The 26,611-nt window shown below is 49.3% G+C and overlaps 1 protein-coding gene and 1 long non-coding RNA gene across 3 annotated transcripts in view; one reads left to right on the top strand and one right to left on the bottom strand.

Annotated features, from left to right (window-relative positions):
• The window catches only part of PAX7 (paired box 7), a 103,081-nt gene that overhangs the window by 11,231 nt on the left and 65,239 nt on the right, over nucleotides 1-26,611 (top strand). The window lies entirely within an intron of this gene.
• LOC118177263 lies at nucleotides 5,272-7,233 on the bottom strand. The gene is made up of 2 exons (XR_004755723.1): nucleotides 7,043-7,233; nucleotides 5,272-5,850 (listed from the first exon to the last, which is right to left on the bottom strand). It is a non-coding gene; the product is annotated as an uncharacterized LOC118177263 (long non-coding RNA).

Genomic DNA, 26,611 nt, shown 5'->3' with positions numbered 1-26,611 from the left:
ATCAGCTGCCACATAACTCCTCTCTACCAATGGCTTTTTTTTTTATTATTTTTTTTTGTTAATCTGAACTTCACTCTGGTTTGGACTCTTTTTTTTTCTTTTTTCTTTTTTTTTTTTTTTTTTTTTTTGGGGGGGTGGGGGTGGAGTGAGAAGATGCTGGGGGCTGCCGGGCCTGGCAGCAGCTGGGACTGCGAGCCGGCTGGGGACAAGGACGGGGATGCGAATGGGTTTGGGGACGGGGAAGGGGATGGGGACACCGCTGCCCCCGGCTGCGAGCTGCCCGGCCGGACTCTGGTGGCACCGTTTCCCCCTCGAGGGGGTGTTGAAGATGCAGGTGGAGCAAGCAGCCGGCCGGGTAGGGGGGTGGAGGTGGGGGGCTGCGTATGGGGAGGGGCGGGTCCCTTGTCCTTTCTGTCCCGAATCAGCCCAGAAAAAAAAAATAATGAAGGAATAAATGGGCGCAGGTGCTGGTGGGCAGCTGACAGCGGGACAGGGATGCGGCGGCGCCGGGGGCAGCGGGTCTGCTGCAGCCCCCTTCCAAAAACAAAACAAAACCATCCTCATCTTCACCCTTCTCCCCGGCCCATCTCTCCCCGGGGACGGAGCTCGTTGCGCACTGCATTTCGCGTGAACTGGCCCCAAAAGCGATGCCAGACGAAGCTCGGTTGGGGGAGGCGGGGGGGGGTTGAGGACTGGCAACGGGGGCTTTTCGGACGGGTTCGGGCAGAGGGCTGCGGGGGGGAACGGCAGGGACAGGGGCAGGGAGAGAGAAGAAGTAGGTGAGGAAAAGTAGAGGCAGCTTGAGGAAATTGAGAAGCTTATAGTCTTTGATCCTTGGATGCTTTTCGTTATCAGAAACATTTGTGGTGACACCGGTACAAAGGAAGTTCATCATATTACAGACTGCTCGGGCCGCTTGCAGGAATCGCTGTCTATTAATTAGCAGGCGCTCTGTCTTGTGGGACAAGGGAGATCTGAGGCTGCACATTACGTGCTTGGATGGCTCCGGGTCCGGCGCTGAATTGCTGCTGCAAAAAGGGCCCTTCCTGCGCCCAAGTCCTGCGGGGGCAGAGGAGGGGGGGACACCCTGCTCCTGCCCTGTGCCTGCAGCTATACCCGTGCCAGGGGTGCAGATGTGCCTACAGCTACCGGGCGACGTATGGCCGGGGGCTGGGGGGCGGCAGGGCTGCGCTGCCCGTGCTGTGGGGCCGGGGAAGGGGCGCAGAGCTTGTTTCGGGGGGGGGGATCCCCGCCGCTAATAGCAAACCGCTCCGCACCCCGTCGGGTCTTCCCGAAGAGAAGGGAGCTGGAAATGGGGGGGGTCCCTCCTTTCAAGCCACAACCCAAGGGATGTTCCAACCCTGCCCGCGCTCCCCTTGCACCTCCATCTGTCCGGGAAGCGCTGGCAAGGGGTGAAAAAACTTTTTTATTTTTTGGGGTGGAAATAAAATGGCATTCAAGGACGGGGTCGCGCTTGTTATGGCGCTGGGGACACGGGAGGGCACTCAGGGATATTCGGTAGTGTGTGCGTGTCGGGGGGGGAGCCGCCTCCATTTACACCCGCTGCCCCCCTTCAGAGCCGGCCGCCCCCTGCCCCCGGGCTCCCTCTCGAAGGCAGCCGCAGCCCCTCTCGGCTTGCGCGGGCCGCGGGCAGACACCCGGCAGCCTTCAGCCTTCAGTGGCTTCTTTGTCCGGAGCCCCTAAAGAGCTCGGATCAAAGTGACCTGGTGGCTTCTTGAAAGGAGGGAGAGGGGAGGGGGAAACTGCGGGCTCCGAGCCGCGCGGCTGCGTCCCCGCCGAGAGATGGCTGTCCCCAAAGCGGGGGGGGGTGGAGGACAGGGGGTCCCCACCAGCCTGCCCAGCCCCCTGGGGGGGCGGGGGGTGCTGCCCCCTCCGCGCCCTGCCGCCTGGGTCGGGATGGGGATGGGGATGAAGACGCAGCCGCCGCGGGCGGGGACGCAGCATCGCCGTGTCCCCGGTCCCGGGGGCAGTCCCCAGCCCTTAGTGGTGGTGAGGGGGGGGGATGCTGAAAAATTTAATTTTCCTCTTTTCGAGGGGAGCGAGGAAGGGAAGGGGGGGGGCATGGGGACACCTGCTTCTGACCCACTGCCATCGCCATTTGCGCCCGCATCTTGAGTGGAGGGAAAAGTCCGAAGCGACGGCAATTCTGTAATTTATTTATTTTCCGTTCCCATTATGGGGACGAATTGATTTGCATATTTATTGGGAATTAAAGGAGAGAGAGGAAAGTTGACTCGACAGGATTTCTCAACGAGAAGCCGGTTTCGAGCAACTTCAAGTGGAGTTAAAAAACGCTCGGGTGATTTTTCGCCTCTCCCGAAGTTAGCACAAACGTCCTCAAACCGCCCGCGAAACTTCCCACGGGCAAACAGCTCAAAAAAATTTGGGGTTCGAGCCTCACCCATCCGAACAGAGCCCAGGCTTGCGCTTTAATAAAGATCCCCTGGTTGCATTATTTTGCATTTTTAAATGTATAAGCGTCCTTGAAAAGAGAGGGTGAGCGTACAAAGGACACTTCGATGTCGAGGGATATTCAGGGGACAGTCATGTTTAAATTCGCTACAATTGTCCCCAGCACATTTGATTGCTCGAAAAAAGAAAGAAACACTGACATGAATAGGAATGGGGGGGTGGGGGGGAGGACGACACGGCATTAATAGCCCCCAACCTTTGTATAGTATAAATTATCCAAGAGAGGGCAGATAGCCAGAGCTGCTGGTGATTTTAAAGGGCTATATCTATATCCACGTAGTTACGTGCGGATTTGGTGAAAAGCTGGCATTTTCTGGAGGGATTCGTTATTTATGTGCAGGAACTCAGTTATTGCAAATTCTTTCCCCACTTCTCGAGGAGATGACTGTTTGATGCTAAATAGCAGCAAATTGAGCTATTTGAAGCTTTTTTTTTTTTTTTTTTTTTTTTTTTTTGTGAAAATGGGAATATTTGGTTTGTACCTTGTTGCTCTGTTTCTTTTTCCTGGACTTTTCTCCTTAATCTCCTTCCAGCCACAAACCCTCCCTTGTACTTGCGCCTGAATGTGCTCGCAGCGGGTAAGCTGCAATTTCCATTCCTGAAACTCCAGCAAAAGGAGGATAAAAGTTTGCGGTTTTAACATTTTTTTTTTCTTTAAAAACAAACAAACAAAATAACCCCATTCTCGCTGCCTTCAGTTCACAGGAGGGGGGGTGTGTGAAGAGGGAGAGGCGGCACAGCCCCAGATTAGGACGCATGTAGAGGACGAGTGGATCCAAGCTGTTTAAATCCATGTTTTGGGGGAAATTATATAGAAATATACACACTGTCAAAACCAACGTGCTTCTCAGGGGAAAATGCGCACAGGTTAACGGTGCAGAGGTAGGCAAACCTCTGTCAAGGGGAAAACTCGTTGGGACCAGCTGCTGAAGAACGAAGTAACTTCAGGGCGGAACAGAGATCTGCGTGGGGTTCGGTTGCGAAGAGCCAAGGGTCCCCCGGGGAGAAAAACTCATCGCAGACCCCCCTTCCCCCCCAATCGCGTATCGCGACCGGTTCCTCCCTGCGAGGAAGCCGGGCAGGGCAGGGCAGAAGCGAAGCCGAGCCCCCGCGCATCGCCGCATCCCGGCCGCTGGGGCTCCGTGACTTTTCTCGCCGGTTCTCAACTTTACCCCGGCTGAATTTGATCTTTTTCACTCTTTTTGCCTCCCTCCCCCTCCTCCCCTCGCCTTTTATGACGGTATTTTTTCTCACTCTGTTTTCTCCCCTTAACCTCCTCTTTTTGTTGTCCGCCTTTCATTTGAAGCGAGGCTTTACAGCTTGCTACACTTTCTAAGTGCATCAATAGCCACTTTAGAAATACAAACAACTTTTAAAGATAAAATAACCAAACCAGAATGGGACTTTCAATGGGGGAATAGTTGTTGTCCTTTACCATGGAGTGTGCAGCCGCCTCTGCCTAATCCAGCTTTCATTTTCACCGACAAATGCCAAGAATCTATATCTGTCTCCCAACCCCTCGGGAGCTTGATTACACGACAAAAGGCTGCCATTATCCGCGGGAGAAAACAGGGAGGGGACACGGGGGCTCGGGCCTCTGAGGATGAGGGCATCTCCAAACTATTGACTTAGTGGATGAAGTCAAGAGCAAACACGCTGAGATCTAAAGGGGGGAAGACGCTTGCGGAGGGGGTGGGGGGCGGGTGGTCAGAGAAGGAGCGGAGGAAAAGTGGCAGCAGAAAGCCCTTGGGAAGGGGAGAGCCTGGGGGGGGAGGATGGGGGAAATCAGCCCGCCGGTGGAAGGGTTTTTCCCCCCTCCAGAGCGCCCACCCGCCATCCGACCCCGTTATCCCCCCCCCCCCCCCCCCCCGAACATGCCCTGGTTTCCCGGCGAGTTTCCTCCCGCCGAGCTCGGGTCTTCAGCCCCCGGGGAACTTGGGGTCTCTCCCCCAAGAAGGAAAAATAAGGAAAAGAAGGGGGACAGCCCAAGCTCGGGGGTGCGGCGGCCGAACCCAACTTTTCCCCTTAAACCGGGTACGAACTGGGTCAAGGTCGAGCTCCGGGAACTGGGAGGGGGCATGGAAATGGGAATGGGCCAGAACCCACCCGTGGAGCCCTCACGGGTCCGGCGGGGAGGAGCAGAAGCCCCACGTCGGCTCTTTTCAGGTTTAAGTCGCCGCGTTTGCATGACTGCCTCATCAGCCACCGCTGTGCGGGGATTTGCGGGCCGCGCTCATCCCGGCCCGTCGCGGACAAAAGTTATTTCAGCCCTATCTGTAATTTATCTGGGTCACCCAGGGAGAAATCCTCCGGGCACGGGGAACCCTACGAGCAGCACCAAAGGAGTCCCACAGCCCTTAATTATTCTTTAATCAACCTAATGCTGTGGTGCCTTTAAAGAGCTTCCTTTGGTGCAAGCGCTGCATTTAAGCATCTGCTTTCTGGCCGAGTTTGGGGAGCCAAAAACCTGCACCAGTTTAAGAGATTTAAAGGTGTGAACGCGTGCTTCGGGCTGGGCCCCGCGAGCGTCCCTTTTGCTGTAATCCCAAGTGTTAAACAAAGGAAGGGGGTGGCGGTGATAACCCGGAGGATCCAATTTAAACTACAAAAGCACACAGGGAGCCTAAATTCATCTTTTAGGCGAGTTTATCCCCTCGGATGGAGAGCAGGCTGTTTGCAGCGGGGGCAGCGTGTGGATGCTCGCAGGGAGCAAGCCGAGCATCTCGGCTCCAGGGGCCAGCCGGGCTTCTAGCTCGCAATACAGCCCAGTCGCGTGGTTTTATTTATTTATTTTGTGTGTGTGTTTGTTTGTTTTCATTTTTTTCCCTTCTGTATATATAAAGAAAAAGGCGGTGAACCTGCTGCTCGCAGCGGTACTCCGGCCGGGGCTACCTGGGTTACCTCGCTGAGTTTTCTCTCTGGGGAAGCCGCACGGGATCCCCCGTCTTTGCAGACCTGTGGACAGTTCGGTGTCTGGCAGGGAAAGAGCAGCTGCTGCGAGAGGGAGAATAAGTATCGGAAGAAAGAAAAATCCTCGTAATCTTGGGACGTTAATAATCTACGCTGCCCTGAATCCCAAAAGGCAGCGGGACCGTCTCTCTGATTTATTTTTATGCTAGCCTAGTTTGCATCCCAAAGAAGTAAACTGCTATTTTTAACCACTGGTTTAAAGCTTAATTAAAAGCCCCTAAACTGATTGTTTTGAAAATTGATTTAGAGGAATTGCCCCAGGGCTGAGACGCTATCTAAGCCAAGTTGCAGTCCCAGAGCTCTCAGTGGTGTCTGAATCGTTAACCCCGAAGAGCCGGGAGTCGCGGGGATGGATGACACATGGGCTGGCCGGGCTCCTCACGCCCCCTGGAAAGAAAGGTCCTTTGTTAGCCCCGGCTACTGGCTTGCTCGGGTGGATCTCCGCCGGTTTCCTGGCGTTGCGAGCTTTAATTGAATTAAGAGAAGCTCTGCGATGCTGGTGACACTGGGACGGGAGAGCTCTGCCTTTCATCTGCGGCTCGGCGGCTGAGCCCGGCGGGGGAGGGCGGCAGGAGCGCGCCGGGGGGAGAAAAGGGGGTTCGGGGACCTCCCCCCAGGGTGGCTCTGCTGCCAGGGCTGGGTGCCCGGAGCCCTCCCTCCGCCCGCTGCCCCCCCGAGGGGGAGGCTTTACCTGCTACCAGCGGGTGAGGTGGAAGCTGGCTTGAAGGCTTTGTGGCTGGGGAAGGGAAGTGGCGCTTCAGACCCGTAATTAGATGTAAACAAGAATAGAGACGGGGCTCCGTGGTCAGACAACTTGATTGTGAAGGGATTAACACCTAAGTAAACCAATAAAGGCTCCGCGGGGATGGCGAGAGGGCTGCGGGGCAGGCAAGCCCGACGGGGCGCATGGGGGGCACCCCATCCCACCCGGGAACGGCGCTTTCGTCCCCGCCGAGGCACGCGTGGGACCCCTCGAGCCCCAGCGGCTTCACGAGCCCATGTTGGAAGGCTCTGAGCAAAGGTTTGGGCCGTTTTTTTTGGTGGTGCTCCCTGGGAAGCGCCCTTCGCGATGCTTCAAGGCGGGTATCCTCTTGTCAGCCGGCGCCCATCGCCCCTAATTAACGGGGGAATAAATGAACAGGAAGGGGAGGGGGGACCCACCCTTGATGAAATGAAAGGAAAGGGGTCCCCCACCTGCCCACGTGCGGGACAGACCCGCTCCCGCCTGTCCTCACGTAGCTAGGGCTTTATCCTTTGCCCGGAAGGTTTCCCGAGCCCCTCTGGTCGCTCTGTCCCTTTTTAGGGATATCTCAACAGGAAACTTTCCGAGCCATCTCGAGCAGAACGCTCCTGGGCGTAGCTCGCCAGGTTTGCCTCCAACTGGGCTTTTGTGCTGGTTTCTTTTCCCCCCAGTTCGCTCTCGGCCGGTATTTTCCCCTCCCTTCCTGCTCCGGCCAAGCTCCGAGTAGATGAAGGAGTTTAACCTTTGGAAAATGGGGGCTGCCCCGAGCGGTGTGGTGCCTGGCAGCCTCTTTCCCGGAGCTTTCTGCCGAAGCGGTTTGGGACTTGAGAGAGGTACCTGAAAGGCTCAGAGTTAAACCGGGTTCAGTAAATCTGGTGGGTTTTGTTTTCCTCCGTTGCTTCGGCCTCCAGTGGTCTCTTTGCTCCGCTGGCAGGGCTAATATCGGAGCGCTCTAGGGTGTGGGTATTTCTTCCTCCTGATTGCAAATAACCGAAAGATTAGCACCAGCAGCTGTTTGGAATTGGAACAATGGAGAGACCTAGGAAGTGGAGAAATTGAAAAAGGAGAACCCCCCTCCTAATCACCCAGCTCAAAGTTCACGAAGTCAGCCTGCATGACTTAACGTGACCTCCACCTCGGCTTCACGGGGCTGTTTACTTATATGAAGGTTGAGGGGGGAGAGGCAGAACGGGGGTGGGAAGGAAAATAGCGGGGCGTTTAATGCAATTTCCAACAGAAATAGGCGGCCCCGTTTGGCCTCTCAGCAGCCTGTAGCCCCTTGCCCCGTGGGTTTAGGGGGCGATCATCTCCTTGCCGCGACCCCCCCCTACCCAGAGGGCTTGGGGTGGGAGAGAGGTGGATGCCGAGGGGTCCGGTCTGTGCCCAGGAACCGACAGCTCCGGGCCGGGGGGGGGGTGGGATGCTGTGGGGCAGGGGCTTTGGGGGCTCTGCCGGCCATGCGCTGGCTGATGGAGTGTGAGAGCGGCTGAGCTGTCAAGTGGGGTTTGAATGGGATCTCCTAATGGATTTGACTCGGAAATCTCGACTTGACCAGTTTTTTCCTCTTTAAAACAAACTCATTAAACTTGTCAACACTCATTAGGGCCTTAAAACGCTGAACTGGAGTCACGGGGGAGAGCGGTTGGTGGGGGGCTGCCCGGGGAAGGAGGTGGGGAGGGGGCAGCCGAGCATCGCCTCCACGCCGGGCTGCGGGGCCGGGGCTTTGCGGGGCGGGAGAAGGGGAAAACAACCCCCTGCCAGGCAAAGAAAGGCGTTAACAGAGAAATCAAGGGAGGAGAGAGGGAGCCTCCACGGGGAGGGGGGCGGACTTTGGGCCGCTGCTTGGAAATGGGGGTATCTCCGCATCCCCTCTCCCCCCCCCTCCTCCCCGCTCCGGGCTGGGCTGCAAAGGGGGTGCGAGGAAGGGGAGGGCACCGAGGACCGGGGCGGGCGGCTCGGTCGGCTCCAAAACAATCCCTATTCGATGTGATTTGGGTTATATATCTATATATCTGCCCGGCTGGGATTTCTGCAATTGTCGGAGGAAGGTGGAGTGAGGAGGAATTCGGGGGGAGGAGGTTAGAGCCAGCTTTCAGCCCTAAATCCTCTGGAAATCAGCCCGGTCTCCGAAATTCCTCCCCAATCCCCCTACCCAAAATATTTTGAGAGCTGTAAAATCAGTCGAAGATCGTCTTAATTCCGTCGGCAGGACGAAAATCGCTTTCGGGGTGTGTGCGCGCAATTAAACGTTGCGCATTTCTCCGTCTCTTTTGACTAGTGGTTTTGTTTGGGGTTCATTCAGATTTTTTTAAAGGGTTTGTTCTGATGCTTTTCAAGCCTCGGTTCCCCTTTAAGGGGGAAAAAAAACACCCCCACCCCTATTAAAAAAAAAAAAAAAAAAAAAAAAAAAAAAAAACCTTCGAGACCTTCTGTTATTCCCCTCTCTGAGAATGAGAACATCAGCTATTCAAGCGTATTGATGAACTCCCCCAAAAAGTTTATTAAGAGAAGCGAAAACAAAAGGACTAAAGGCCGCAGGCAACTGGACAGACAGTTTATAAACTAAGGTCCCATTGTCCCCCCGAGGCAGATGCATGAATACCTCTGAATGGGTCCCTTTGGAGTGACAAGATCAAGCCAGACAACAGCATGTTAAAAGGAAGGAGCGCTGTTTCTCTTTCTCTAGTCGAAAGATCTGCTCCCCCTACTCCTCCTGCATTAATGTACATCTGCAGGGGGAGGAATAAATAGCTCCTTAGGATCTGCGCCGCTCGGGGTTTTTATTCTTCCACCCCCAGCACCGGCTCTTTGCACCATATGCTCCAGATCAGCCTCCTTTCTCCGCAGCCTCCAGCCAGGCAGTCGCCTAAAACGATCGCCATCAATCGCAAACTTTCTGCTCTCTTTCCCCCCCCCCCCCATTCCTTCCCCCCGCCGCTGTTAAAATCGCGATTTACGGCCTGCTTGCCTAGGAGATCCCCTGTGGTCAATTAGGTTTGCACAGAGCAATTTAACTAATAGGCTTTGATGGATTTATTTTATTTTATTTTTTAATTTTTTTACCCTGGGAGATCTGCCCTGCGCTGCCAGGTCGTGGTGGTGGTGAGGAACACCCCAAGCATCCCGTGGAGTGGGGCAGGGGATGGCAAACCTGTAAGAGTCCTGAAACCAATGCCTAAACTGGCATGCAATAACAATTAATTCATTAAAAGAAGCCCTGAAATTAATGCCAAATCTTCTGTGGGCTCTGCTGCTGGCTTGGGTCACCTCGCTCTCACCAGCTGCTCTGGCCTCAGCTTTGCGGGTGGCAGGGACAAGGGTGGGCAGCATTTGGGTATGTTTGGGTAATACCCAGCAGCTTTGGTTTCTCCTTAAAATTGCATTGAGCTCTACGAGGGCCCAGTCCCAGGGGATATTAATGTCCATTTGCGGTCGATGGTGTTTTAACTTTATGATATTGGGGCATTTCATTGTCTGGATGGTGGAAAAATAAGGAAAGAGCAATTTTCCCATCACTTTGCCTGTCAGAATAACTTCTAGAGGCACAGACTGCAGTCCATAGGCCAGGCAGGGTGTAAACCTAAACCTGAATGCAGAGATGTTTGCAGCCCCCCAAAATGCCTCAGTGTGGGGCTTTGCAGGTCCCCTCTGTCCCCATTGTCACACCAAGGTGATCTCCCTGCTCCGGAAAGCTGTCAGTGAGCCCTCCGGGTGGGAGCACCTCGGCCCCGCTGCCGCAGTGAGGGTTTTCGGGGCTGACAGCTCATGGGTCGGATTGACCCAATGCGTCTCTGGTCACCACGGGGCCATATGCCTCTTTGCACGCTCCTAACGAGAGGCAGCTTTGAGTGCTAGGTTGGGAGGTCAAGCGACAATAATAATAATAAAATTACCCCCCTTCCCCAGCCTCACCTTCCCCTCTGCAGCGGAAGGGTTGCTATTTCATGGCTGGCTAAAGCCAAACTTCCCTCAAGGGGGTTATGCGACTTATGACCCTGCTAACCCGTACTTAGTGCTTTCCAAAGGACGCTTGCTCCTAGAGAGGTGACCTGAACGCAGACTGAGCCACAAGGGCAAAACCGATCTATTGACAAAAATCTAAAGCAGCAACAGGAGAAGACACACTGAACAAAAGTAATAATAATAATAATAATAACTAGGGCAAAAGTGTTTCCCTGTTAGGGAAATACCTGCTCAATCAGCTAGGGCAATAGTTCCCAAGGAGCTGCAGGAACCGCTGTGCAGCACTGGTGACATCCCTGGCATGCCCAAGTCTACGCATGTGCCTAGTCCCAGCTCCTGCTTGTAGGGTCTGACTTGAGGGAAGCGTGACAATTTGGTCCCAGGCTAGAATTAACTGGGTCTCTGACCCTTCGAGCGAACGCATCCACATTTGATTTTACTCACATGAGTAATCCCTTTGCCCTCAGTGGACCTACTGATGGGCACAGGTGTTTGTAGGACGGGCGATATGTCGCTGCCCCTTAAATGTGGGAATATATTTTGTATTTCCTTTTGAGGTTTCCATAAGGCACCTTTGCCTGAACACATCACAAATGGGATGGTGGAGAGGAAAAAAAAAAAAAAAAAGCAACAGATGAGGAGCTGATGTGATGAAAGACCAGCAGATTTTGTGTCATCCCCATCCCCACGGTGGCTCCCTGAGGCATTTCAAAGGAAAAAAGAAATAGGAAAACACAAACATAATCAAACCAAGGAGCCAGTTAACCAGGCCAATACCCGGAATCCCAAAGTCCCATTTAGCTGCTCGCAGGATTATCACTTGTTGCCGATTCAAAACCAGCAGGTGTTGTCAGCTATTTATGATCACTGTTATTTATACAGTGCCACTGGTGTGCCTGGCGCTCGGCAGACACATACAGATGAGAGCCAACCTCTCCCCTGAGAAGATACCAAACTAAATTAGACTTAACACAGAGGCAGACGTTAATACACAGCATATGGGGATGAGGGGAAGAGAGAGGTTCAAATCCACAAAGATCGTGCAATCTCCAGGCATTAAATCCTGCACCCGTCAGCTTGTTAGTTCCCGTTTTATGTAAAAAGCCAAGAAATATATCTGCTTTTGCATGTGGGGACCCTGTGGCACGAGGGTAGGGAGCGAGGCCCAGTGCTGCACTTTGCTTTGCAGACCGATGGACGGATGTTGTTTGCCTTAGGTGACGGGAGTGACATCTGTAGCCGTCGCATTTTGCAGCGTGTGGATGCACGGGGAGAGGTGGCTTGCGGGCGCAGGAAGGAGCCGGGGGAAAAGTGAAGTGAAGGTGCTTGCTCAGGTTCACACAGTGTGTCAGCAGCAAAGCCAGGACTGGAGCCCCGTGTGAAAATTACTAAGCAGAGCCCCATCCACAGCCTTCTCCTTCAAAACCTTGTGGTTTTAGGCAGGAAAATTCCCATGCTATCTGCAGGAGTTTTACCAAAAGATTGACTAGGGACCTGGAGATTTGGCTTTCTCTTCTTCTTTTTTTTTTTTTTTATTTATTTCCTTTTTATTTATTTATTTATTTATTTTTCTTTAGAGGCAAATCAGCTCACAGAGCAAACGACTAGATGTTACTTGGAAATAAAACACATTTCCAGCTTAGGATGTAAAGGCTTACGTTTGTGGGCGACTTTATCCAAATGAGTCATCCCATCCCATGTCTGTGAGAGGATTCCCCATGTAAGCAAAATTGACCAATACGACATTTATAGGGATTGGGCCAGGCACCGGTAAGAAGCATTCCCCAGCCAACGGAGGCTGCAAGGGGAAGGAAATCAGCTCTGCAACTAAGGCAGCCTCCTCCTGTCTTGGTCTTAAAAAAAAACAAAAGTCATGAACCCAGTAACTGGTCCCTGCTTAGCTGGCAGGGGTGTAAAATGCAAAGCAACCCCCTGTAGTTATTTGAAGAAGGCTCGGCCCTGCTGTAAAGCTCTATAAACTGGGCTTCTTCCCCCATCCCCTCCTCCCCGGCATGTTTTAAATGATTTTGGATTTTAATGCAGGGCCCGGAGCTCATTCCATCGTATTCATGGCATCAAACAAGAGGCTGCTGCCCCCAGCTGGGTTCCTTGAACTTAGAAGCAAAGCTCTACCCAATATTACCTTAATTAATTAACTAAAGAGACAATGGCTTTTGAGGTCTCACCTCTGTTTCCAGGGAGGGGGGTCTTTTGACAGAGCCCTGCCATAAACTAATTCAGAGTTCCAGCAAGGAGTCATAGGGGGAAGAGTTAAATGACACTATTTACTTGTTTACCAAGACAATTTATGTCATATTTGTTTTTCCCCACCTTCTGTCTGCAGCACTGAAAACTCTGTTGGGGGTGCAGGGGGAAGGAGGAGGAGAGGGTATTATTTGCATTAGCCACTGAAATCAAAGCATATTCCCATCTGAAAAATACCACTACATAGCTGTTGGTATCTTTTTTTTTTTTTTTTTTTTTTTTTAAATTTTAATTTACAAAAAGTTTTTGAAGCTTTCCAGGTTCAATATAACAAATCTGAGCTTTGATGCTTTAAAAGTGCTATAAAGAGCTACAGGCAACATCACAGTTAACAAAAAAATATATATTTCAAGGCTCCTGTGAGCACTTGTATCTCCTCTGAATGTTGTGGGTTTTTATTTTTTATTTTTATTTTGTATTTTTTATTATTTTCATTTGCAAGCAAGCGCCGAATAGATGGTTGTTGGTTTATTCCACCTAGAAACAGATATCTCATACTTTGTAGCAGCAAGAAAAACCTTTTAAAAGGTCACAGCGAAATGCGACTGGCTGGAAAAATCTATCTAGGAACACACAGGTAACACACTCAGCAGAGCATCATTATGGGATTTTGGGTCACCACACCCCAGCTGAAGGGCAATATGATCAGTACTTTATAGGGAGGGAAATTAAAGCACAGGCTAGATCAGGTGTGTCACTCCATGTCCCATTGGGAGCTCACAGTTAAAGAAGGAACTGAGCCTGTGTCTCGTCAGATTCCCCCTCCATCGGAGCCTTCTCCATCTCAAATCGTCTCAGTGCTGCAGCTAAACCCACTCGCTGTGCCAAATTCTCATATAGCATAAAATGGCTTCACTTCATGGAGTTTTGCAAATTGAGTAGGTCACAGACTGTGGATTTGAGAAGGGTCTTTTTGTATTTTAGGTCTGTGACCCACAAGCTCTGTATCTCTTATTTTTTATGTACTTCCAGGAGTAGCATTTTGATTATTTGGCAAATGATACCACTGCCTTCCCAATTTTGTTTGCTAAGAACCATCTGTGCTGACCTGTCTAAGGAATCTCATGAGGACCAATCTAGAATCATGTTTCTTATGTGCTAAGAAACGAGGATATTTTATTTTGTAGGAGATTTCCCATTTGCATCAGAGAAGGAATTGGTTACTCCCCTCTCCAATCTATAAATATTTAGTCTGTGTTTCATTGCTTAGAACTTAGGTTGGTGCATGCAAAATATATTTGTGTGTATATTTCAGAGCTCTGGGGCATATGAAAACGTGATCATTCATAACCACATCTCCCAATTTAAGGCATGCAGTTTTGGAGGCTTAGGCTTTGCCAATGAAAATTTGGTCCTTATTGTCTCCTGTCTCAAATCTGCAATTACTTATGTCCATACTTAACTTTACACATGTGAGTGGTCTGATGATATGAAACACAGGCGCGATAAGAAGATACTTCCACTACAACCTCCTATGAAAGTGAATAGCTGAAAGAGGGCTCATTAATTCAGTTAGCATTAATTCCCCCGTGCACGCAAGATCTCTTTTTATATTTGTTTTAGCAGAGTTGTGCTCATGTGCAAGGCTTAAGGGACGGGTTCTGTTATAAACCAGTGAATGTGATGGACATACTTTAGCCTGCACCAAAATACGGAACTTCACCTGTTAAATCTAGTTACTGATTTTTTAAAAAAGGAATTGAATTTTATTTCACCACCACTTTAGTTAATGTGCAAATGTGCAACCTCACCCGGCTCTCTGAATGTTTTGTCTACTGGCGATGGGGCTGAGCAGGGACTCCAAGCAGCAACTTTTCATTTCTGGCTCTAGCCAGAAATGGTCGATCGCTTTTGATCAAGCTGCTTCCCTTCTCTGTGGCTCTGTTTCGGTTCCCACCTCTGTCTTGTCTGACCAGGGACTGTCTCTTTACTATGCATTCATTCCAGTGCCCAGCATTAACGGGGAACCAAAATGACCAACCTGTCTCATTCTTACTATAATAACACATAACACTGCTGCTCTGGTTTAGCTAAACATCTCCTGAGGCTGGACGATGGCTAAGAAACCTCCAAGTTCTGCAAGAGCTGCTGTTAATAATTCAGCAGCTTACCCTTTTTCATGTGAATCAGCTCTGGACTAGCATTTCTCAACACCACTAGCAACGATGCTAAAGCTGTTGTCCTTGTCCTGTCAAGGCTCTGAGGAGATTGCTCTTCATGATTATTGGTCCCTTAACTACTTGGTAGACTCAGGGCTGCTGCCACTTTGGGCATTTAATGATCATGGGAAACTGCTCTGTTGCAGTCAGACTCTTGTTCTTGCTTATTCCCCCCCAAACAAACGCCAGCTTTCACACAGCTACTGCATCCCACCGCAGCTCTGGTAATGGGACCATCATCATCAGTAGGGACCCTTGCTCCACCGCGCACTGACTGCAGTCATGCAGTGATGCATGAGGACCCTGTTGATAGTAACTGTGAAGTGGCATCATTACCATTTCTTGGTCAAGGTTAAATCTTATTGGGAGAAGTGTTGCACTTCCAGCTTCTAATGACAACCCACTATATCAAGGGCAAACTCTGGCTGTTGGTGATTTGTATGGGGCTTGGCTGGCTTTGATTCCAGCACTGCCCCAGCTGCCTGCACGTTCTTGCCACTCAAGCCTCTGATCTTTGCAGGGGGCTTGGAGGGTTGGGCAGGACTGTCTGCTTGAAACACATTAGAACAAAAAGTGACATCGGCTGTGCTGGTGTCACTTTGTCCCTCCTCTCTCCAGGAACCATAAGCCTTGATTAGGGTTGTGCAACTTTACAATTTCCATTTCCTCCCTTCCCAGTCACAAATATGACAACAGAGCAAGCGATGGCTGTTCTTTTCTGCAGAGAGAAGAAAATACCACTGGGCCTGTTTGCCAAGCTGGTCTGAATCAACGTTCCCTTAGAAAATGCAGTGGCACCAAGAGGGCTGCTGCAGCAGTTGCCAGGCATATCCCTGCCCCATTTCTTTGACACCTTCTCTTTGATTCTGATCAGAGGTCACCTGCCCATGAAAACAGGCAACTTACAGCTTATCCTTCATCGGATGCTCACATTACAGGGACTACAAAACTGTAATTGCTCAGACCTTGGGGTTTGGGACACAAGTCTGATTTCCTTGGGGCTCACCTGAGACTCACCCGCTTGGTGCATGTTTCAGTTTGGACTCAAGCCAGAGAGCAGGCCATTTCCAGAAGAGGGGAGAAAGGATGTCTTGTTTATCGGCTAAGCACCTGGCTCCCTTTACCCACGCGGCACTGCTTATGATGTACCTTTAAGTGGGGCAAGAGGGCAAGGGGATTGGAAACACTTCAGAAATGTAAATGCCGTCCATTTGTTTATAATTTTATACCCCAACGTGTAACCTGAACCTGATGGAGTCAATAAAGAATGAAACCTCTGCATGTTTCCTACCTCAAAAATACTGGAGCAAATCCAGGGCTCTTGAAGGCAAATTATTCCAAAGGGCTGAAAGGAAAATAAGAAGGAATTAAAAAAAAAAAAAAAAAAAGACGCCTGACTTTTGCATTCTTTTTTTTTTTTTTTTTTCCCTTCTCCCAGAGTTTTGAATGAGTGCCCTTACTTGTTCTCCAACATCAATGGGCAACCAATGCATTTTCAGGAGCCTGGCCAGCTAGCTGCGAAGCAAGCCTGCAATTTACAAATAATTACATTTGTTCAGAGGAGTTTTGAGGACAGAAACTAATTCCAAGGGAATGAAATTTCTCAGTCTGGGGAGAAATCTCAGTGAGGACTTTTCATATTCCATTCTTTTTTTCAGGGAGAGGAATTTTCTGCTCACGAAATGTAAGTTAAACACCTCAGGATGAGCTTACTTGTTGCAATTATGCAGTTTGGGTTATTAAATTAATTGTGAATATATTTTGCCATTAGCATTCTTGCATAGCGAGGGTTTTTTGTTTTTGTTTTCTAAATGCAGGGGATAATCAGCTTACATGGGATAAAACTGACCTAGCTGTAAAAATAATGTCTGGACTTTGCATGCCACAAATTGAAGAGTCACATGGAGATAGAGGTGTTGATTTCGCCGATTAAATCAAATTAAAACCACTGTGATGCCACTTTTTTTTACATCTCTGCTAGTCCAATATTCCGTAGTGTTTGTTTACGTCCAGCTGAAGCCAGCGGTGAGCCAATTATTTCAAGGCACTGCAAATGTGTAATTTTTATTTCTTCTTCTGGAGTGCACCAGTTTAGACTGGGAAGAAAATACACTGACAAAACCACGCGGAGACCACGCTTTTGCTCAGGATTTGTACAGATCCTGGTGCACTGTGCAAAGAGAGGGTGGCATGTGGGAACTCCATAGGTGTATATTTATTTTGTGAAGTAGTAGAGGCCAGAGCTACAGGCTGCAGGTCTGTAAGCCTATGGGGTATATAAGGAACTGTAAATTTCTGTTGTACGAGGACAGGCTGAGAAAACTGGGCCTGTTTAGCTTGGAAAAGACTGAGGGGAGGCCTCTTAATATATATAAATATCTGAGGGAAGGGTGTCAGAGGATGGAGCCGGTCTCTTCAGTTGCACCCAGTGACAGAACGAGAGGGAATGGGCACAAACTGAAGCACAGGAGGTTCTGACTCAATATGAAGGGGCACTTCTTTACTGGGAGGGTGACAGAGCACTGCAGCAGGTTGCCCAGGGAGGTTGTGGCATCTCCTTCTCCGGAGATACTCAAAACCCGCCTGGGTGCCATCCTGCGCAAGGTGCTCTAGGTGATCCTGCTCTGTGGAGGGGTCGGACTAAATGATCTTCAGAGGGCAGCTTGGGGTTATGCTGGCAGGGTTTGGGCTCTGGGGAGCTTTGCGCAGAATTCTTCTGCTTAGAATCAGCTCTGTGGCCATTAGAAATCAGAGCAGCTCCACTGAGATGGGGTCAATACGCTGCTTTGCCTTGCTCTGTGATCCATCCCATGTGCATCCTTCCTCGGGGCTGAATCATGCTCCCAGTTACAAAGCTTGGGCTCTGTGCAGCCAAGAGGAAAATCTGGCTCTCACTCTTTCTGGGTGTTTGGATAGCAGGGATGTCCACTTCTTGCATCCTCACACCATTGCTCCTCTCGGCTCTTCAGTCCCCTATGGCTTTCCTCCTCAGCTCCCACACTGTGGTGGTTATGCTTTGCTCTGGGCTAGCCGAAGACACTCAGAGCAGTGCTATGGTAGCGGCGAGCAAGCCAGCTGAAAGGCTGCCAGGTTCCCAGAGATTTATCCAGTCTTGTTATCCTATGGATCTAGTAGAGGTAAGCGCTGCTGTTAACTCCGTTCTGTTGCAGAGCGTGGGTCTGGGATACCCTTTTCTGGGGGCCAGCCCGGCCTTTTCCCAGTGCCAGCCATCACCCCCCAGCAACATGCTTTAAAAACAGCCTCTCAGAATGGCAAGGGTGTCTTGGTAGGTTTTTTTTTTTTTTTTTTTTTTTTTTTTTTTGGCTAACTTTATCAGTGCCCGAGCACGCCTCGAAGTGTCAGCTTGACATAATATGTAACAGTAATTAAGAAATAAGCCTCTTGCCCGGTTTCACAGCAATCATTTAGCTAAGTAACTACCATGGTCCAGTGCCTCAAAAATCACCATTAGCCCACGCCACTTATGGCCATAAAATTTCTTGTTTTCTGCTTTTCATCGGACTCACCCTGGAATCTTCGTTTTGCTTTATTTATACATTTGCACTCAAACAATGGCAATAAACCCATTCACAGAGTGTTGCAAATCAGAAATTTGTCCACATTTTTTCCACCACCTTCCTGGGTGAAGCTGCCTTTTGCTTGGGAACGGCGGTGGCTGGAGGCAGCTGGGCGGGGGGGGCAGGGTGTCGCTCGGAGATTGATCGGTGCTGTTGGAAGTCGCTGGGATGGGGCAGAGAGGGGGAGCCGGAGGAATCTGGCATGAAAAGGCAGTTTGTGGTGACAGGAGTTTCTTTTGAAAGACCTGATTGAATCAGACCTGAGGCGGGAAGAAACGGCTGTTGCCTTCATTGAGTTTTCACTAACTTTTCCCCCCCTCCTACTATCGAGGTTTTCATTTCAGGCTTTTTGCTTTGTTCTGTTTTAATGTGTCCTATGCTGTTTAAGCTGGAAGAAATAAGCACGGGGTCCTGCCTGCAGAGTGAAAAAAACATCAAGTACATCTCACTCAGTCAGTAGCTGCCTGCGAGACATATTTTTAACCATTCTGAATCAGCGGACCGCTGATTTCGACAGAGCCTGCAATTTTAAACTAGTCCACTATTAGGAATTTAGCATCCATAAATTACAATTAATGCTCTCCACAGACAACTCAATGGAGCAGATCGGGCTGCTGTAACACAAACAGAGTTGTCTAGTTGGTACAATTTACAGAGGAAGCCGCTTTTCTGGCCTCACGACCAGAGTATTGCAAACTGCCTTCCCCTGCAGACTGTGCTGCACCCCATGCTTTACAGCTGGCAAAAACAGAAACTACACTTTTTTTTAAGATTATATCAGATTTTTTAAGTCTGTGAAGGTGTAGGCACCTAAGCCCCGTTCTCCTCAATGGCAGACTTGCTCCTTTACCACTTCAGACTGACCAGGGCCACCTCCTGCAGGCCTGGTGCAGATTTTCCTGGGCAGCTGACTTAGAAAGTAATGACTGCTCACTCAAGCAAGCGCCAGCTGGCATTATGGAGATTTACCCCCTGTGACATCTGAATTGAGCGTTGAGTAAACGCCCTCGTATTTGGTCCACTCAACTTCAGAAGTTTTTTCTGAATCAAAAGAAATAGGGACAGCGATGGGAAGGAAAAGAAAAAAAAAAAAAAAAAAAAAAAAAAAAAAGGATTTTAGGACTTAGTGGTTAGTGAAGTCCTGGATTTCCCTCTCTTGTGGCATTTGGACACTAGGGAAAGCACTGGGACTTAAACGGAACTATCAGCTTTTGAAGGAAAAACTCTCACTAGCAAGAACAGCCTCGGGCTGATGGACATGTGCAAGAAATGACCTACTAAGTCTTTTTTTTTTTTTTTTTTTTTTCTTGGTGTTAAGTTTTCTTGGTTGTTCAGAGTTATGCTGCTAAATCCACCTTCTCTGCAAGCCAGCACCTCTCTCTTCAGGGAGACATCAAAATTCTCCTCCTCCTGTGGGACCTGTGTAACCCACCCTGATTATAACTGCTTGTCCTTCTTGCTCCCTGAACACCATCCAGCCTCTTCTCTCCTCTCTTTCACTCTTCTTGAATAATTTCTCAGATCTTCTCCCCCAAACCCCAGGGATTCCCAAGTCCCTCCCACATGTGCAGCCACCCTCTGCTCCCCCACAGCAAACAGATGCCTCAGGCACTCAAGACCTTCAAGCTAGACAGGAGGCAAGGCAGCGACCTCCCTTCTTTTGGCTGAGGGGAAAATGAAGTGTCTTCTACCCCCTCAGCACCTTCCAGGCCCCAGCGAGCACAGTGTCCAGGCTGAGGTGCACTGAGCAGAGCCTGGCAGGCTACTCTTTGACCAGCCCTGTTCTAGGTAATTAATCAGTCAAGTAGCCCTAATCTGGGTAATTAGCCAGCTGTGGCTGGTCAGTCAGGACAGCTGCAGCATTGTGGGCCACCAGGGCAGCCTCACAAGCCTGCATGTTCTAGCATGGCCGGCCAGTCTGGGTGATACTGCCCCAGCATCTCCAGGGCCAGCAGGGACCCAGCGCCCTGCTGCAGCCTCGGCAAGGTGAGGGTCCTTCCAGTGGCCGGTGCTAACCCTGCTCCATGCCTGGCTCTGCTCCCTGAAGGCTCTGATGTGTCAGCACAGCCCCATGTGTGCAGCTGCGCTCAGGCCAAATGTCCGCGCTGGGCAAGGGTGAGTGCGATAAGAGGAACGTGCAGCAAGTCCCGTGCTAAGGTCAGCCTCTGCCGAACTCCTCTCGCTGCCAAGCACATCACTGAGGCAGGGTTTGCTTTTTAACAGCCTCTGAGGGTGTTGCTTACCGAGGGCTGACGTTCCTGTGTGCTTCTGTTCTCCTCCAACCCTTTTATTCTTGCTCCCAGTGCGGTGCTGTGAGGTGTGCGGGTGCCTCCTGTGTTTGCCAGCCCTGGTGTTGCAGCACTCCCTGCCTTTGCAGCCTCTCTCTTCCAGGAAAAACAACCACCGCATGAGCTGGCTCCTAGGCCCATCTGACTATCTGGCAGGTGTACAGCAAACTTACACGGTTCTTATTAGCAGCAGATCCATAGGGAGGGAGGGGCTGGAGGAAATCTCTCCAACAATAATAAAGGGAAGACCAGCTGAGCTGTTGTTGGGTTGGTTTCAGAGGAAGTTAGGGTTTCTGAGGGGTTAGGAAAACAAAACAAACAAACAAAAAAACCTCCTAGGCTTCTTTGTGAGCTCTGTTATTTTGTTATCCCTGGCTTAGGAGAGAGCAGTGATGGGCAGAAGGAGTAGGAGGAGGCAGTTTTCACCAAACGAACAGTCTGACCAGAGAAAAATGCTGTCATCCAGGTGGATGCAGGGCTCACACTTCCCCCAGCACAGTTTCTAATCTCCACATCTCCCCTCTCATGGTCATTTGGAGCACAGCAAAATATCTTGCCTCCTTTACGTTGTCTTTATCGTCAGTGCCTATGAGGAATGCCCTGGGGATGGGGATGTGAGATGGAAACTGTAGGTGCAGCCTTTTTTGCACGACATTAAGCAGTTCAGATTTAGGTGTCATCCCCCTTAGGTATCATGCATAGCATATTAAAAGGCCCAAACGTTATTGGTATATGGTAAATATTGGCCTTACCCCACTTGTCACAGTCTTTATTTTGGTGCATGCCTTGCTAGTAAGTTGTAGGTATTGCTGTATTTAAATCTACCTGGCTCTTTGGACCCGGGAAGTACCAGATGAAAACATTTGAGTTTAATTTCTATCTCAAATTAAAGCTTATGGCACAGGGCTTGGAAAGTGCTGAGAGAATGGTGTTAAATCAGTGCTTTTTGTGTGCATGTGAGCAGACAGAATGTTAAACCAAGTGGCTAAGTGCCTCTGCACAGTGAGACAACGCAGGGTGAAGGTGGAAAAGGGGACTCCGGCCTTGTCTCATGAATATAATTTTTTTCTAGCAAATAATAGTTATTAATGGCCTTAATTAGCTGGCTTCTAATTCGTCTTAGACTCTCAATTCTCATAGCAGAATCTTGCCATCAAGGAACGAAGTGTTTATGGATTTTTCTTCTCTTTTTATCAATGTAAGTATCTTTCATATGTTGATTTCTGTGTGGTTCATGAGAGACTTGTTCCAGCCCAGCCTTAGATAGAAGCTGAACTTTTAGACACTGCCCCAGGTGGATCCTATGCACTGCATGACTATTTTTAATGAAGAAGCTGATCTAGATTTTTGTGCAAGTCAGCTATGAGTTCACTGGCATTGGGCAGATCACCATCGCCTCCGCTGAGCGAAGGGTGTAGGAGATAATTACAGGGTACCGATGCCTCGGCCAGGAAGTATCGGCCATTGGGAACTGTCAGAGACAGGATTATGGATTAAATTGACCGCTTATCTCTCTCTCTCTCTCTCTTTTTTTTTTATTTATAAAAACTTATATTTGAATGCGTCAGCAGAGGGTGACATTGTGCAGGTTTGGGAAATAATCTTGAGTGCCATCAACAAAAACTTTGAAATCTAAGTGTTTAGAATGGACTCCAATTTAAAGAATGTAACTTCGGTTTAGTGAAAGCTGTTACACTTAAATAATTCCTTATAATTTGTTATCATTACTATGGGCTACAAAAATATTTTAAATCTAAATATTATTTCTATCGCTAAAATTCTTATTTTTATAAATACAGGCACTTTTTTATATACCAAAGTATGCACCTGATCTAGTTTGTACATATTTTTGATGGAAACATCAATTTTTGTGAGGGAAACATTTCTGTCTTCTGGGTATGAAGTTGATCCAAGGGAATTTCTGCAGAAAACCAAAATAATATAAATGTTAGATTACACTTGCAGTAAAGAAAAATCTGTACCGCTCCTACTGTTTTTCTAAGGCTGGCTTTGGCCGGTTGTTACAAACTAAAGGAACTTAAGCATTGCACAAATGTTTTTGTCCCAGCTCTCAGAGGGCATGCATGCCCGGTTTGGCTGACCCTGGCTTGTGGAGCAGGTACCACACTCCGTGCTCCCACGGAGTCAGCACGAGGCAAAATCTTTCATAATCAACGAGGGGAAAGATTGTTCTTAGGTACAAAGGGAGCGGTCGGTCTCCGCTGGGTTGAGATGGGTGCCTCCACCTAATACGTAGTAGGTATGGGGCATGTGCTGCGCTTTGAAAGTCGTTCCCAGAAATATCAGCATCTCGCGCAGATCGCAGAGACACAGTGTGCAAAGCGTGCCTTCAAAAGACCCTGTCATGGCCCATGCGACGAGGTTCAAGGCTTGCTGGAACTTCTTGAGTTGTGTCTGTGTGTGTGTCAGCTGTCCCTGAGCCCAATACCAAACCGGGGACAATACAGACAGATAAGATAATGGATGAGAAGGGAGTGGAAAATCTATCCTGTATTCTGGTGGCATTTCTAATAGCGATAGCGCTGGCAGCATTGGACCGAAAAGCGTATCCAGCACAAAGGGCTGGTAAGTCCTCTCCAGCTCCCACTGTGACGCTAAAGCCGGTTGCAAATATCCAGCGCTGGGGCCCCTCGCAGTGGGGAGTGGAGCGGTGGCTACGTGACCCGGGGCAGCCCCGCCATTCCCAGAACGGGGCTGGCTCCTGCTGCTGCCGATCGGAGCCCAGTGATTGAATATCCCGGTGGGGTTTCTCCTCGAAACCACGTCATGTCCAGGGTTAAAATTAATATCCTGGCAGTATGGTCCAGCTCTTCAGCACGCGTTTTAGTGAGGTTTCATGTTTGGGTCTGTTGCTTACCCTGCTGACTGCCCTATCGCATGGTTTATTTTGCATTGTGGAGGAAGTTGTCTTACTCTTGGCTTGTCTGGGTAGGAAACATCCACCAAAACAAACCAACACTCCTGCTCTCAAAGGGCACCTCTGAGTTCAGACCTTTGCTGACCAGTTGGATTTGCTAGATGGCATCTGAGCGCTCTGCTCGCTGTTTAGCAGCAGGGTCTGCCTTGCTGCTGCTGCTGACAGCAATGGGGCTGTCCAGCAAACTCGTGCAGCCCAAGAGCTTGGTCTGTCTGGGTTTTTTGAAGCATGAAATAGGAATCTTTAGGCATGGAGGGGAAGAGTTGAAGTAAGAAGGGCTGGCTAATCAATTACGTGAATAATGTGTTAGAGCTGTAGGTGATATTCAGCAAAGCGGTGTCTTTCAAAAAGGTGTGTTTTCACCGAAGCAGGAGTTTGAGGCTTGATATAGGAGGGGTTATGCAGTGCATCTGGCGAGGTGTGAGGAATTGGACCAACCCATGAATTGTTTCATATTTTTTTAGATTATAACACCCCAATCAATGCACCTAGCAGCTGCCAGGTGCACCTAGCCAGGACATCCATGTTTTATTTCTAGTCTTGACTTAGACCTGTAAAATGAATTTCCACCATCTATTTCCCTTGTCAGGTCCTTCTGCCATCATTTGTCCGTATTTGCTTCAGTACAGTGCAAAATTCCCACCTAACCCTAGGAATGGGCTGTAGGAACTACAGAAATACAAGTAACAGTTAATGCTTTACACCCCAAAACACAGAGAATCTGGACAATGCAGGCAACTGCATTTTTGAAGTGTTTCAAATTTCAGGGGAGGTAATTTCTTAATTTAGCTAAGCCAGCTTGCTCGATCCCAAGAGGAAAATCTCCATGCTTGCACCCTGAATGTCCTCAGCGTGCAGAATGAAATTATTTACCAGCTGAAGAAGTATGAATATCAAAAGGTTCATTAAACATTCCAGCTAATTTTCTCTGGTCTGTAAAATTTGGTTGGGAAGAAGGGGTGGATGAAAGGGGTTAGGCTTTTGCATGGTCAGTGCTCAGCTTTCAAAATTACGTGGCGTGGAACTAACTTACATATTACCAAGGCCCTTGGAGGGTGGGTGATTCTCATGCGGGCTCCTCAGTAGCTGGAAAAATATTTTTCTTGTGGCTGTTTGTGCACTTGGTGTGCCTGTTCAAGCTGAGGGTGAGAACTTCCTTGTTGTACCCCTTCACTGCTTGGTTTTCGAGTAGGTTTCTGTGTCTCTAAACAGCAGGGCAAGGCTTGGCTGCCTTAACTTCTGGAACTGTCAAAGGGCACGTGGTCAACATTGAACTGAAGTTTTTCATTTCAGGTTAGCTGAGTTGTTTTGACTACCTGTTTTCTTTTCTTCTTCTTTTTTTTTTTTTTTTTTTTTTTTAAAAAAAAGAAAAGTAAACAAAAGATTTTAAAACAACACACACCCCCAACAAAACAAACCATCAGACAAAAAAGTCCGGTCAAACAGATGTTACTTCAGGTTATCCTGGATCACACCACCTCCCTGCATTTGGGGAATTTGGCTGTTGAACTGAAAATCTCAAGATCTGCACTGTTCTAACCAAAATAGATCTAGTGACAAATGTACCTGTCCCCGTCAGTGACTGACAGGCAAAAGCAGTGTTCTGCACATGTTCAGTCTCTCCATCTGTAAGAGCAGAGCTCTGCTGAACACATCTTTCTGCTTTAACGGTGGTGGGAAATGTTTTTGACTTTGTTCCTCATCTTGAATTCCTAAGCAAGAAGCAGTCGTGAAGGGTTTCAGCTTATGCTGTGTGTCTGTCAGGGCACAGTTGCCTCATAGAATCACAATCCGAGAGGGAAAGAGATCATCACAAGCCCTTGAAAGATCCCTTGTTACATTTTAAAATAGCTGAAGAATGAAGTCATGTATCCTGAGGAATTCTTGGCAGATAAAAAAACACAGAATATTATGCATCTATAGTTATCTACCTCCCAGTAAAGCTCCTCTGTAGAGCTGGGCTTTGAAACTTACTGTTCTGTCTTGGTCATGGCCTCATGCAGCAGTTGTGTCTTGCCTTTGTCAGGACTGAAGGACATCCTCGGCACATGCTCTGCTCCTGCTGGTGGGATTGTTCCCCTCTCCCAAGGGGAGCTCCAAGTATTTAATTCAGGAAAAATATGTTCTAACCTTTGTGTCAAAATTACAACTTCAGAGCTGTCATCTGAGCTGAAATAGAGGCTGTGGCTATTATGTAGTCTTCAGAGAGCCTCGCCTGCCTCTGAGCTTAACACGCTTGATTTCCGTGGAGTGAGTTGCCTCCGCTGTTTCAGCTGGGTGTGTTCACTCTGGAACCTAGTGGTGGAAAGCATCCATAGGGAATGTTTTGCAGCCAGTGCTAGCAGGCACGAATGAGCACCAGTACTTTCTGTCATGTTGCTGTTCCTGCTCCTCTGGAAGGCTTATTGTTATGGTGTCAGAAGTGGCAAAAAGTTGTTACCATGCTTCAGGATCCCACTGGCAAAACAGGCACTTGTCGCTCTGGGCTGGAAGCTTTGCCAGCAGCTCAGCTGGGACCTTGTCACCGGTCTTTGCCTTGGAGCAGCATCGTGTGACAAAGAGCAGTGTGCACAGAGGCGGGCTATTTGCTCCCTTGTACACACATGAATGAAGCAAATGTCCACCAAGCAAGAGGCAGGGCAGAATAGTGAGCAGGTGAGCTCAGGTTCTCTTTTGGCTGCTGGACTCCTGCCCAGCTCGGTTCCCAGCAGAGAATCCCTGTCCCAGGATCTGTAGTGGAAGCCATCTCACAAGCCCGTGTGCCTCTTGTCCTCACCAGTGGTCAAGAAGAAGAGCAAAGACACTGAGCAGTTACACAGACAGCAGGTAGCAGATCTGTAATGGTGATTTTTTTGGCAGCCTTGCCCCTAGCTTTTGCTAACACTGCCCCCTCGTTTGCCAACCTCATCTTGCTCTGAGCCACCTCCTCCCCTCTCTCCACCCCAAGCTTATTTCCCGGCCGCTGGAGGTTTTAATATTCAAGCCGTACCTTCCACATGAGCTGTGCTGAAGAGTTGACGTGTCGGAGTTTATTGATATCACATCGGGCTGCACAGGGCTGTCAGCTGCACATTCAGCCTTGAGCGACCCCCTAAGGTGCGGGCTCTGGCAGCTCTAAAGGAATCTGCACAAAAACGCCTTTTTGTTTTGTCCAAGGTGAGACAATGAGTGCAGGGCCCTGCACCAGATGACAGGGCTGATAAAGGACCAAGCGG

Source organism: Oxyura jamaicensis, chromosome 21 (assembly GCF_011077185.1).
Source record: "Oxyura jamaicensis isolate SHBP4307 breed ruddy duck chromosome 21, BPBGC_Ojam_1.0, whole genome shotgun sequence".
In the NCBI taxonomy this organism is placed as follows: Eukaryota; Metazoa; Chordata; class Aves; order Anseriformes; family Anatidae; genus Oxyura; species Oxyura jamaicensis.
This window is presented reverse-complemented; position numbering and strand designations above follow the sequence as displayed.